The sequence below is a fragment of the Salmo salar genome, chromosome 25 (genome assembly GCF_965601325.2).
Source record: "Salmo salar chromosome 25, fSalSal1, whole genome shotgun sequence".
Lineage (NCBI taxonomy): Eukaryota > Metazoa > Chordata > Actinopteri > Salmoniformes > Salmonidae > Salmo > Salmo salar.
Genome location: NC_138315.1, coordinates 41489102 through 41503878, shown reverse-complemented (window position 1 = coordinate 41503878; position 14777 = coordinate 41489102). Strand labels below are relative to the sequence as shown.

Here is a 14777-nt window from a genome sequence, read left to right as displayed (position 1 = left end):
ATCTCTCTCTCTCTCTCTCTCTCTCTCTCTCTCTCTCTCTCTCTCTCTCTCTCTCTCTCTCTCTCTCTCAGGTCCTGCCTGCCTCTCTTTGACAGTGAGCACCAGTAAGGCCAAAATGGAGGTCCATGAGTACTCAGGTAAGAGAGGAGGAGGGATGAATTGTGACAGTTGATGAACTGTTTTTGTACATCTCTCTCTTTCTCTCTCAGACGCTGTGCTGTCCTGTCAGTTCAAGACAGAGAAGGAGACTAACCCTCGTATTGAGTGGAAGAAGAAAGGGAAGGACATCCACTTTGTTTATTTCGCTGGAGAATTCCCCGGTGACTACTAGACCTCGCTCTGCCTCGTTTCCCCTACCTCTCTTCCATCTCTCCCCCTCTTCACATGTTTCTTCTCTCTTTCCTCAACCCTCACCACCTCAAGCTGAACCTCGGCAAGACGGAGCTGCTCTTCCTCCTGGGGAAGGACTGCCCGTTCCATGATCTCGCCATCACGGTTGACAACTCCATTGTGTCCTCCTCCCAGAGTGCTAAGAACCTTGGCGTGACCCTGGACAACACCCTGTCGTTCTCCACTAACATCAAGGCGGTGACCCGATCCTGTAGGTTCATGCTCTACAACATTCGCAGAGTATGACCCTGCCTCACACAGGAAGCGGCGCAGGTCCTAATCCAGGCACTTGTCATCTCCCGTCTGGATTACTGCAACTCGCTGTTGGCTAGGCTCCCTGCCTGTGCCATTAAAGCCCTACAACTCATCCAGAACGCCGCAGCCCGTCTGGTGTTCAACCTTCCCAAGTTCTCTCACGTCACCCCGCTCCTCCGCTCTCTCCACTGGCTTCCTGTTGAAGCTCGCATCCGCTACAAGACCATGGTGCTTGCCTACGGAGCTGTGAGGGGAACGGCACCTCCGTACCTTCAGGCTCTGATCAGTCCCTACACCCAAACAAGGGCACTGCGTTCATCCACCTCTGGCCTGCTCGCCTCCCTACCTCTGAGGAAGCACAGTTCCCGCTCAGCCCAGTCAAAACTGTTCGCTGCTCTGGCACCCCAATGGTGGAACAAGCTCCCTCATGACGCCAGGACAGCGGAGTCAATCACCACCTTCCGGAGACACCTGAAACCCCACCTCTTTAAGGAATACCTAGGATAGCATAAAGTAATCCTTCTAACCCCCCCCCCCCCCCCCCCTTAAAAGATTTAGATGCACTATTGTAAAGTGGTTGTTCCACTGGATATCATAAGGTGAATCCACCAATTTGTAAGTCGCTCTGGATAAGAGCGTCTGCTAAATGACGTAAATGTTAAATGTGGTCCTTGTGGTATTCCAGGATCCTTTGCAGGTCGGGCCAAGATCAAGGGGGCAACGGTGACACTGCATGCCGTTACCCAGAAGGACTCTGGGTTGTACCGCTGTGAGGTCAGCGCACCAGCAGACCACACCAACCTGGAGAGGTCAACGTTACCCTCAACGTACTGGGTGAGCTGCTGTGTGTGTGTGTGTGTGTGTGTGTTAGTAACAGTGTCATCCACCCACCCTGTGCCTTTACATTTGAGTAATTTAACACTTATTCAGAGCAACTTATTTTCATACATTTATTATTCTGGTAGTGTTCTCGTGTTGGAATGGAAACCACAACCCTGGCGTTGCAAGCACCATGCTCTACTAACTGAGCCACACGGTTGTCTTGTGTGTTGTCAAATCAAATCAAATTGGTCACATACACATATTTAGCAGATGTTATTAAGGTGTAGCTAAATGCTTGTGTTCCTAGCTCCAACAGTGCAGTAGTATCTAACAATTCACAACAAAACACACACATCTAAAGTTAAAGAATGGAATTAAGAAATAAGATGGAGTAATGTTGGACTGGCATTGACTAAAATACAGTAGAATACAATATATACATATGAAATGAGTAAAACAGTATGTAAACATTATTAAAGGGACTATTTAAGTCACAGAGAGAGGAAAGAGGTGAGGACAGAGAGGAGAGAGGGGTGAGGACAGAGAGGAGAGAGGGGTGAGGACAGAGAGGAGAGAGGAGTGAGGACAGAGAGGAAAGAGGTGAGGACAGAGAGGAGAGAGGGGTGAGGACAGAGAGGAGAGAGGGGTGAGGACAGAGAGGAGAGAGGGGTGAGGACAGAGAGGAGAGAGGGGTGAGGACAGAGAGGAGAGAGGAGTGAGGACAGAGAGGAGAGAGGGGTGAGGACAGAGAGGAGAGAGGAGTGAGGACAGAGAGGAGAGAGGAGTGAGGACAGAGAGGAGAGAGGGGTGAGGACAGAGAGGAGAGAGGAGTGAGGACAGAGAGGAGAGAGGGGTGAGGACAGAGAGGAGAGAGGAGAGAGGAGTGAGGACAGAGAGGAGAGAGGAGTGAGGACAGAGAGGAGAGAGGGGTGAGGACAGAGAGGAGAGAGGGGTGAGGACAGAGAGGAGAGAGGAGTGAGGACAGAGAGGAGAGAGGGGTGAGGACAGAGAGGAGAGAGGAGTGAGGACAGAGAGGAGAGAGGGGTGAGGACAGACAGGAGAGAGGAGTGAGGACAGAGAGGAGAGAGGAGTGAGGACAGAGAGGAGAGAGGACAGAGAGGAGGTGAGGACAGAGAGAGGAGGTGAGGACAGAGAAGAGAGGACAAAGAGGAGAGAGGAGGTGATGACAGAGAGGATAGAGGAGTGAGGACAGAGAGGAGAGAGGGGTGAGGACAGAGAGGAGAGAGGACAGAGAGGAGGTGAAGACAGAGAGAGGAGGTGAGGACAGAGAGGAGAGAGGACAGAGAGGAGAGAGGAGGTGATGACAGAGAGGATAGAGGAGTGAGGACAGAGAGGAGAGAGGGGTGAGGACAGAGAGGAGAGAGGGGTGAGGACAGAAAGGAGGTGAGGACAGAGGGGTGAGGACAGAGAGGAGGTGAGGACAGAGAGGAGAGAGGGGTGAGGACAGAGAGGAGAGAGGGGTGAGGACAGAGAGGAGGTGAGGACAGAGAGGAGAGAGGAGGTGAGGAGAGAGAGGAGAGAGGAGAGAGAGGAGAGAGGACAGAGAGGAGAGAGGACAGAGAGGAGAGAGGACAGAGAGGAGAGAGGACAGAGAGGAGGTGAGGAGAGAGGACAGAGAGGAGAGAGGGGTGAGGACAGAGAGAGGAGGTGAGGACAGAGAGGAGAGGAGAGAGGGGTGAGGACAGAGAGGGGTGAGGACAGAGGGAGGAGAGACAGGGTGATGACAGAAGGAGGAGAGACAGGGTGATGACAGAGGGAGGAGAGACGTCTCTCCTCCCTCTGTCCTCACTCCGTCGCTCCTCCGTCTATCATCACCCTGCCTCTCCTCCCTCTGTCCTCACTCCGTCTCTCCTCCCTCTGTCATCACCCTGTCTCTCCTCCCTCTGTCCTCACTCCATCTCCTCTCCCTCTGTCCTCACTCTGTCTCTCCTCCCTCTGTCATCACCCTGTCTCTCCTCCCTCTGTCATCACCCTGTCTCTCCTCCCTCTGTCATCACCCTGTCTCTCCTCCCTCTGTCCTCACTCCGTTCTCCCTCTGTCCTCACTCCGTCTCTCCTCCCTCTGTTCTCACCCTGTCTCTCCTCCCTCTGTCCTCACTCCATCTCTCCTCCCTCTGTCCTCAGTCCGTCTCTCCTCCCTCTGTCCTAACTCCGTCTCTCCTCCCTCTGTCATCACCCTGTCTCTCCTCCCTCTGTCCTCACTCCGTCTCTCCTCCCTCTGTCCTCACCCTGTCTCTCCTCCCTCTGTCCTCACTCCGTCTCTCCTCCCTCTGTCATCACCCTGTCTCTCCTCCCTCTGTCATCACTCTGTCTCTCCTCCCTCTGTTCTCACCCTGTCTCTCCTCCCTCTGTCCTCACTCCGTCTCTCCTCCCTCTATCATCACCCTGCCTCTCCTCCCTCTGTCCTCACTCCGTCTCTCCTCCCTCTGTCATCACCCTGTCTCTCCTCCCTCTGTCCTCACTCCGTCTCTCCTCCCTCTGTCCTCACTCCGTCTCTCCTCCCTCTGTCATCACCCTGTCTCCCCTCCCTCTGTCATCACCCTGTCTCTCCTCCCTCTGTCATCACCCTGTCTCTCCTCCGTCTGTCCTCACTCCGTCTCTCCTCCCTCTGTCCTCACTCCGTCTCTCCTCCCACTGTCATCACCCTGTCTCTCCTCCCTCTGTCCTCACCCTGTCTCTCCTCCCTCTGTCCTCACTCCGTCTCTCCTCCCTCTGTATTCACCCCGTCTCTCCTCCCTCTGTCCTCACCCTGTCTCTCCTCCCTCTATCATCACCCTGCCTCTCCTCCCACTATCATCACCCTGTCTCTCCTCCCTCTGTCATCACTCCGTCTCTCCTCCCTCTGTCCTCACCCTGTCTCTCCTCCCTCTGTCATCACCCTGTCTCTCCTCCCTTTGTCCTCACTCTGTCTCTCCTCCCTCTGTCATCACTCCATCTCTCCTCCCTCTGTCCTTACCCCGTCTCTCCTCCCTCTGTCCTCACCCTGTCTCTCCTCCCTCTGTCCTCACTCCGTCTCTCCTCCCTCTGTCATCACTCCGTCTCTCCTCCCTCTGTCATCACCTTTTTCTCTCCTCCCTCTGTCACTCCTCCCTCTTTGACATCACCCTGTCTCTCCTCCCTCTGTCATCACCCTGTCTCTCCTCCCTTTGTCCTCACTCTGTCTCTCCTCCCTCTGTCATCACTCCATCTCTCCTCCCTCTGTCCTCACCCCGTCTCTCCTCCCTCTGTCCTCACTCCGTCTCTCCTCCCTCTGTCCTCACTCCGTCTCTCCTCCCTCTGTCATCACTCCGTCTCTCCTCCCTCTATCATCACCTTTTTCTCTCCTCCCTCTGTCACTCCTCCCTCTTTGACATCACCCTGTCTCTCCTCCCTCTGTCATCACCCTGTCTCTCCTCCCTCTGTCATCACCCTGTCTCTCCTCCCTCTGTCATCACTCCGTCTCTCCTCCCTCTGTCCTCACTCCGTCTCTTCTCCCTCTGTCCTCACTCCGTCTCTCCTCCCTCTGTCATCACTCCGTCTCTCCTCCCTCTGTCATCACCTTTTTCTCTCCTCCCTCTGTCACTCCTCCCTCTTTGACATCACCCTGTCTCTCCTCCCTCTGTCATCACCCTGTCTCTCCTCCCTCTGTCATCACCCTGTCTCTCCTCCCTCTGTCATCACTCCGTCTCTCCTCCCTCTGTCATCACTCCGTCTCTCCTCCCTCTGTCCTCACCCCCTTTCTTCTCCCTCTATGCTCACCACCTCACTACTCTTTCTGTCCTCACCCCTCTCTCCTCGCTCTGTCCTCACCTCCTCTCTTCTCTCTCTGTCCTCACCTCTCTTCTCTATCTGTCCTCACCCCTCTCTCCTCACCTTTATCCTCTCTCTGTCCTCACCCCCTCTCTCTTCATTCTCTGTCCTCACCCCCTCTCTCCTCTCTCTGTGTGTCTCCGGAGCAGAAGATTAAGAGTGTGTCCAAGGCCGACTCGGGCCAGTACCGCTGTGAAGTCTCCAATAGCATGGGGGCGTCCAAAAGCTCTGTGGCCCATCACATGAAGGTCATATAATGTACGTACAATCCAGTGTGTCTGTGTGTGTCTGTGTGTGTCTGTGTGTGTGTGTGTGTGTATGTGTGTGTGTATGTGTGTGTATGTGTGTGTATGTGTGTGCGCTAGAATGTCTGTGGGTTTGTGGAAATTGAACTATTTCTGTATTTTCTTTTCCTTTTCTTCGTCATCTCTTCTATCATCCTTCATCCTTCTCCAATCATCCTTCATCCTTCTCCAATCATCCTTCATCCATCACCAATCATCCTTCATCCTTTTCCAATCATCCTTCATCCTTTTCCAATCATCCTTCTCCAATCATCCTTCATCCTCCAATCATCCTTAATCCTTCTCCAATCCTCCTTCATCCTTAATCCTTCTCCAATCATCCTTCATCCTTCTCCAATCATCTTTCATCCTTCTCCAATCATCCCTTATCCTTCTCCAATAATCCTTCATCCTTCTCCTATCATCCTTCTCCAATCATCCTTCATCCTTAATCTTTCTCCAATCATCCTTCATCCTTCTCCAATCATCCTTCATCCTTCTCCAACCATCCTTCATCCTTATCTTTCCTGCCTCTCTCTGTTCTCTCTTGACCCCTGTCCCCTGTGCCGGGTAGGAGCGTTGGGCCAGTAACCGAAAGGTTGCTGGATCGAATCCCCGAGCTGACAAGGTAAAAATCTGTCGTTCTACACCTGAGCAAGTCAGTTAACCCATTGTTCCCCGGGCGCCGATGACGTGGATGTTGATTAAGGCAGCCCCCCGCACCTCTGATTCAGAGGGGTGGGTTAAATGAGGAAGACATTTCAGTTGAATGTCTTCAGTTGTACAACTGACTAGGTATCACCCCTTTCCCCTTTCTTCATCCCTCTCTCCCTCTGTCCCCCCTCCTTCAGATTCGTTCAGCATGACGACACTGATAGCCGGAGCTGTAGGCCTCTTCCTACTCATCCTCATGTGCTGCCTGGATGTGTGTCTCCCATTGACAGGGCTGCTGCAAAAAGGGTGAGTACATCACCACACAGACTATATGTGCTTGTGGCCGACTGATACAATTAAGCAATAAGGCACGAGGGGGTGTGGCATAAGGCCGATATACCACGGCTAACGGATGTTCTTATGCACAACGCAACGCGGAGTGCCTGGATACAGCCCTTAGCCGTGGTATAATGGCCATATACCACAAACCCCTGAGGTGTTATTATAAACTGGATACCAACGTAATTAGAGCAGGGAAAATAAATGTTTTGTCATACCCGTGGTATACGGTCTGATATACCACGGCTGTCAGCCAATCAGCATTCAGGGCTCGAACCACCCAGTTTACAATTAACAATATTTTCTAATTGTCCTGTTCCTCTTCTTTCTTCATGCTTGCCAACAGAGGAGCAGGAAGGAAGCAGGTCAGTATTTCAGACAACCATTCTGTCAACTTCTTATTGTGTTGCTGATGTGTATGCATGTTATAGTTACACGTGCAAGAGGTACAGTTTCACACAACATATACACACATATATAAATATATATATATATACAGTTGAAGTCGGAAGTTTACATACACTTAGGTTGGAGTCATTAAAACTTGATTTTCAACCACTCCACAAATTTGTTGGTAACAAACTATAGTTTTGGCAAGTCGGTTAGGACATCTACTTTGTGCTTGACACAAGTAATTTCTCTAACAAATGTTTACAGACAGATTATTTCACTTATAACTCACTGTATCACAATTCCAGTGGGTCAGAAGTGTACATTCACTAAGTTGACTGTGCCTTTAAACAGCTTGGAAAATTCCAGAAAATTATGTCATGGCTTTAGAAACTTCTGATAGGCTAATTGACATCATTTGAGTCAATTGGAGGTGTACCTGTGGATGTATTTCAAGGTCTGCCTTCAAACGCAGTGCCTCGTTGCTTGACATCATGGGAAAACCAAAAGAAATCAGCCAAGAACTCAGAAAGAAAATTGTAGACCTCCACAAGTCTGGTTCATCCTTGGGAGCAATTTCCAAATGCCCGAAGGTACCATGTTCATCTGTACAAACAATAGTACGCAAGTATAAACACCATGGGACCATGCAGCCATCATACCGCTCAGGAAGGAGACGCATTCTGTCTCCTAGAGATGAACGTACTTTGGTGCGAAAAGTGCAAAATCAATCCCAGAACAACAGCAAAGTACCTTGTGAAGATGCTGGAGGAAACAGGTACAAAAGTATCTATATCCACAGTAAAACGAGTCCTATATCGATATAACCTGAAAGGCCGCTCAGTAAGGAAGAAGCCGCTGCTCCAAAGCCGCCATAAAAAACCCAGACTACGGTTTTCAACTGCACATGGGGACAAAGATCGTACTTTTTGGAGAAATGTCCTCTGGTCTGATGACACAAAAATACAACTGTTTGGCCATAATGACCATCGTTATGTTTGGAGGAAAAAGGGGGAGGCTTGCAATCCGAAGAACACCATCCCAACCGTGAAGCACGGGGGTGGCAGCATCATGTTGTGGAGGTGCTTTGCGGCAGGAGGGACTGGTGCACTTCACAAAATAGATGGCGTCATGAGGAAGGGAAATTATGTGGATATATTGAAGCAACATCTCAAGACATCAGTCAGGAAGTTAAAGCTTGGTCGCAAATGGGTCTTCCAAATGGACAATGACCCCAAGCATACTTCCAAAGTTGTGTCAAAATGGCTTAAGGACAACAAAGTCAATGTATTGGAGTGGCCATCACAAAGCCGTGACCTTAATCCTATAAAAAATGTGTGGGCAGGACTGAAAAAGCGTGTGAGAGCAAGGAGGCCTACAAACCTGACTCAGTTACACCAGCTCAGCCAGGAGGAATGGGTCAAAATTCACCCAACCTCCGGTGGGAAGCTTGTGGAAGGCTACCTTAAACGTTTGACCCAAGTTAAACAATTTAAAGGCGATGCTACCAAATACTAATTGAGTGTATGTAAACTTCTGACCCACTGGGAATGTGATGAAAGAAATAAAATCTGAAAGAAAGAAATCTCTCTACTATTACTCTGACATTTCACATTCTTAAAATAAAGTGGTGATCCTAACTGACCTAAGACATGGATTTTTTACTAGGATTAAATGTCAGGAATACTGAAAAACCGAGTTTAAATGTATTTGGCCAAGGTGTATGTAAACTTCTGACTTCAACTGTATAGGTCACCTTCATTGGGCTCCCGAGTGGTGCAGCAGTCTAAGGCACTGCATTTCAGTGCTAGAGGCATCACCACAGACACCCTGGTTCAATCCCAGGCTCTATCGCAACCGGCTGTGATTTGGAGTCCCATAGGGTGGCGCACAATTGGCCCTGCATTGTGTAGGTTGTCATTGGAAATTAGAATTTGTTTTTAACTTACTGGCCTAGTTAAATAGAGGTAAGAAAGGACAGGCTTGTGGTAATGGCTGGAGCGGAATTAGTGAAATGGTATCAAATATGTGAAACATATCGTTTCCATGCGTTTGATGCCGTTCCAGCTATTATTATGAGTCGTCCTCCCCTCAGCAGCCTCCACTGATATACATGGCTGAGACTCTTAATGTCATAACTCTTCTTAACAGAAAAAGAAAGTCATTCATTGTGGTGTTTGTTTCTTTGCTTTTTGTTGCACCAACTTCTACAGTCCCACCAGAAATGTGAGTGTGTTGCCATTCCCAGTTGTTGTTGATCAGGAACTGTTATTATTCCTTCTACTGTCAGTATTAACTTAGTTGAGCAGTGGTCTTGTTTTAAATTGGACTGTTCTTGGAGCAGTTGTTGACCACACCAGTGTATTGATAAGCCTGAGTTGTTGAGTGAGTTGGTGATAATAGTAACCAGTCTAGTTAACTGATGGATACGCCTTTCCCTTTCTGCAGCCTAAGAACTACAACCACACCCAGTCCTTCATGATCTGAGGGTATAGCACGTACATACACACACACACACAGACACATTCGGTGGATGGATGGAGAGAATGTGCAACAGAATACATATTTTAGCTAGCTTACACCACCTATGATAAAGCTCACTGCTGTACCCTTCTCAGTGTGTTTTATTTACAATTCTGCTGTTTATTACTGTACTGAGAAGCAATGAATTATATTAACATTGTTGTTTTACAGAGATATTTGTATACCCATATTTTTTAAGTATTTGTTTTGGGCTTTTGTGTGATGAAGGATGTGTCATGTTTGAACAGGTGTTTGTACGCACATGTGACTATTAAATCATCTGAATATCTTGTTTTCATTAAATATATTTTACCACACGTTGCCTCCTATTTGACAACATGATACATTTGGCTATAAACCTTATACTGATCCTATTACTTTTTTTAAATATCTTAAAATGTATAAGGAATAAAGTGGTAGGTAGGTAAAAAGTAGTCGGTTGAAAAAATGAACAAACGTTTGAATGTTCATGCTGTCATCATGCACATATTTCCTTTGAGTTGGTTCCCTCAAGGTGGTGCTACTGAGCAGGGTATTTCTCTGGGGAAAACACTGCACAGAGACCTTAGCTAAGACTTAGCTTGTATCTATTAGTGGTCCAGAAACAATGTCTCTCGTGTTCATTTAGTTATTTTATTGTTCTATTGTTAATCTGCTGCCTCTACGTTTGGGCCATAAACTGTTTTTCTGAACATCAATTCAATTCAGTTTTTTTCAAATACTCGTGTGTATGTAGTAGAGTTAAAATGGTTATTCCAGCAAACTTCAAATTATTAGAATAGTACACAACGCAGAACAGAATAATCAGGTTGAGGGTCAGTGGCCAAAAGCCCGCGAACAGGAATGTTCCAAGTTCAGACAGAAGGGGGGAGTCAGATCGCCAGGAACTTTACTTTTGGTTTCTAATTGTAATTGTTGCGCTACTGGTGATGCCTGTTGATGTTAGGTAGGCAGCTACAGTAGCTGAATGATGTTAACATCTTCAGGTTTTGTTTCATTAAATGTATTTTATTTTATCTGGGTGCTTACGTCACCTACTGACACCCTGGTACTACCCATAGATCCCGCTCTCCTCAGTCTGAGAAAACACTGAGAGAGAAAGGTACGGGTTGCAGATTACTCCTTTGTAGAAGTCCGTAACGTGAAATAAATAAACGTCCCAAGGTTAATGCTGTAGATATTGTTATAAGGGGATGTGAGACTATCGAAACACGTAACTTTCAGAGTTTTATTGTTGTTATTAATATAGTTACAGAGTGCTAAAAGTGTTGCTAGCTAGTATGACTTTCTTTCTGTGATGCAGACGGCTAGCTGAGCTGCCGACTAGTGATGGTGTTGCATTATGGGGGATGTAGTTTTGCCCTCTAAGGCGATTTTATGTTGTAACTTGTTTGTGTTGCAGTGGTTTTGTACATGAGTTGTTGTATTTTGCTACTATCAACACTGAAAGCACCTAGCAATGTATTGGGGATGTGAGACAGGATATGTGTTTTACCTTTCTTCATGCTCCTGTGTAGAACAACTTGTCAGGTGGTGCATTGGAGACTGATGTGTTCCTGTCCTGTCTTTTCATAATACTATTGCAGGTATGGTTCTATTGTCTAAGAATTAAGATTATACATTCTTTGTATTAAGGACTGGTTATTATTTTATACTATACATTATGGCTTTATGTATGAGTGTGATTGTGAGAGTCTGAGAAAACACTGAGAGAGAAAGAACAACTTGTCAGGTGGTACATTGGAGACTGATGTGTTCCTGTCCTGTCTTTTCATAATACTATTGCAGATCGACATAAAAGCCTAAAAGACAGCCGTGGTGTCGCTCTTCATTTCTTGGTTCTCCTGTGGTGCATAAGAAACCCGCTACATGTATGTGCATATGTTTGGGATCTTGTGTTTGTGTACATGCGTGTGTGTGAGTGTGGTCTTGTCACCGTGTGTTTGACCTTGGACTTGTCACCGTGTGTGTGACCTTGGTCTTGTCACCGTGTGTGTGAGGTGATGGCTGTCCCCCAGATTCTGCGCCAGAACCTCCTGTTGTCAGATGTTAAATTAAGCCTCAAACAAGCTCTCCTCTAAGACGTATCCTTGGCCTGTCTCTCTCTGTGCCCGCCTCTGCTAAACAGACATTAGCCATGCATCACATAACACTGAGAAAACAGTAGTGCTGAGTGGTTAGTGATTTTTTGAGGTCGGTGATTAGTGCTAATTGAGGTCGGTTTGGGTTGGGTTCGTAAATGTTTTTATTCTTTTTTTTATTATTTTCGTTTTTTAATAGAAATTCCAAAGCTAAATATTGAGAACATTCAATTGCCAAAACATTGGAAACATTCTATTGTCTCCAAAAACATAGGACAAAGCAATTAATAAGAACCAAATGATGGTGACTGCCCGTCAGCTTATCACTTATTAACCATCATTTACTCTCATTACTTTAATTCAATAAAATATTTAAGTTGTGTATAGCATATAACTTTATCAGATTACTTTATTATTTAATTTCTTAAAGTCGTCATCTCTCAGGCAGTAGCAGCCAAACAACCATCTAACGTTATATATGTGCTCTTGACTAGCGAAAACGGTAGTCAATGATCATTGGGTCGCAACAGCTGCCCATACTGCAGAGCTGTCGGACGAAATCAATATTTGAGTAGTTCTTCAAAGTAGAGAATACATTCTTTCAAGGCTGCTACAACTATGAATCCGCTAGAACTACCTCACAAACTGTCTCTATCCTTCTCGTCATTGTGTTTACATTCCTCTCTCATGCTGTGTGCAGTGCCTGGAAGAATAGGCGCAATGGATTCTGGTCATTGTAGTTCATTACCACGTTTTCTGCGCTGAACTAAGTCGAATATTTTCCTATTGAAACTATTTATATTTAGAGAAACGGCACGGTTATTTCACAAAAAATAATGAAGTAAATGGAATTTAAGTAATTGAACCAACGTCGGTCAATTAGTTGTTTAATAATAAAACAACGACATTTCATTAACGCTCAGCACGAGAAAACAGTTAGCGAGGCATCAGTATCACATCACGCTGAGAAAACAGACTTTACCGTAGGCAGCAGCATCACAATAGACTTGGACCAAGGTTCCTGAGACATTACATCTGGGGTGTATTCACTGAGGTGAAACATCCAGAACAATATAATTAGAATACAGGACCTCTATGTTCAGAACATTGCAGATGGGAATTCAATTTGTACTTATTAAGGATCCCCTTTAGCTTCTGCAAAGGCAGCAGCTACTCTTCCTGGGGTCCAGAAACTTCAAGGCAGTTATATACAATACAAAATATTACATGACATATCTACCACGTATCTACAGTACAAAATCCATGTGTACGTGTGTGTAGAGTGTGTGTGTTATCATGTGTATGTCTGTGCCTTTGTGTCTTTTCACAGTCCATGCTGTTCCATGAGCTGTATTTGTATCTGTTTTTTTTATCTGATTCTAATGCTTGCATCAGTTACCTGATGTGGAATAGAGTTCCATGTAGCCATGGCTTTATGTAGTACTGTGCGCCTCCCATAGTCAGCTCTGGACTTGGGGATTGTGAAGAGACCTTTAGTGGCATGTCTGTAATGAATAGAGCTGACATGATGCCCAATTGAGTTCTGCATGACTGAATATCATATCTGTTCTATACTGAACAAAAATATAAATGCAGCATGTAAGGTGTTGGTCCCATGTTTCATGAGCTAAAGTAAAAGATCACAGAAATGTTCCATACGCACAAACTTATTTCTCTCAAATTTTGTGCACAAGTATGTTTACTTCCCTGTTACTGAACATTTCTCCTTTGCCAAGATAATCCATCCACCTGACAGGTGTGACATATCAATAAGCTAATTAAACAGCATGATCATTACACAGGTGCACCTTGTGCTGTGGACAACAAAAGGCCACTCTAAAATGTGCAGTTTTGTCACAGCAGTGGCATAGTACTAAGGAGGTTTGCCGGAAGGGAGAAGGAAATGGCGATTGTTCTTGAATCTGAAAGTGTGGCAAGTGAAGTGTGTGATAAGGAATGGAAAATAGTGAAATCAAAGAATGGATCAGCACAAGCAAATGTTGTAGTAGACATTGGACTGTGTTTTTTTTGGACGAGGAGATTTATTTTGGAAATCCATTTGTAATATCGAGGACTGTGTAGAAAGCAGTGGGAAAGGTGGATTCAATCAAGGTGACTAGAAGCGGCCTTGTTTTGGTTAATTGTGTTGATGAAGAACAGAAGAAGCGTGTACTGGATCTGGCTAAATTGTCCACGTCAGAAGTAACATATTGATCTTCGGAGCAGGGCGCCTGCCAAAGGAGTTATAGCTGGAGTCTCGTTAAATATAGATGATGAGTACATTAGTCATAAAATCCCAGGAGTGGTCAGTACACATCGCCTGACCCATATGGTAAATGGAAGGAAGGAGAAAAGCCTGTCAATATTATTGTTGTTTGAGGAGACTCTACCTGAATATGTGAAGCTTGGATATGTGAGGTATGCCGTGAGAGCATTTGTGTGTGGAAATTGTAAAGGATATGGTCACATTTCAAATGTTCTCTGACAGGAGAAGTATGAATTTGAAAAATCTGTGATTGAAAAATGTTGCAACTGTGGTGGGGATAATACTCCGGACTTCCCTGAGTGCCCTGTTAGGGTGAAGGAGGTCAAGGTGTCAAGGATCAGGGCTTCCAACGGATCTCCTATGTGGAGGCGGTGAACAGTCGAAGGGGCAAGAGGCAACAGTGTTGAAAATATGGAGGTGGATGCATTGCAACCAGTTGCTAATGTTTTAAGTAAATCGGGTGATCTGGATACATTCATCGTGAAGAAGGTGGATTTTGTGGCATTTATAGCCACAGTGATTAATATCTAAGAAGTCCAAAATCTGGATATCATTATATCTACAGCCGAGAAGTTTTTGGGGCACTTCATGACAGAAACACTACAAGGACTATTGTCGCTTGGAAATGTCCAGCCCTCACAAGAGGCTTCTGGGGATCTTCTGTGTTGGGACTTGATTAGAATTAGGTTTTTACAGAAAAGCAGGTTGATTTTGTTTAGTTAATTTTCTTTTTTGTAGTTTGTATGATTTTCTATTTATCTTTACCCAAATGTTTTACTTTTTGGGATCCTTATTATCCGCCTACATGATAGGTGGCGGAATGCACATCTAATTGTTGCAAACACCATTATACCATAGAATAATATTTTTTTTATCACACAACACAATGCCACAGATGTCTCAAGTTTTGACGGAGTGTACAATTGGCATGCAGACTGCAGATATGTCTACCAGAGCTGTTGCC

General features: G+C 46.0%; 1 long non-coding RNA gene and 1 pseudogene across 1 annotated transcript; both read left to right on the top strand.

The window, feature by feature from the left end:
- Window positions 1-52: 52 nt before the first annotated feature.
- Window positions 53-6524, top strand: LOC106586739 (junctional adhesion molecule 2A-like; annotated as a pseudogene).
- A 3751-nt stretch (window positions 6525-10275) lies between these two features.
- Window positions 10276-11278, top strand: LOC145864081 (uncharacterized). Its single transcript, XR_014382658.1, has 2 exons — window positions 10276-10568; window positions 10984-11278. It is a non-coding gene; the product is annotated as an uncharacterized LOC145864081 (long non-coding RNA).
- Window positions 11279-14777: the final 3499 nt, after the last annotated feature.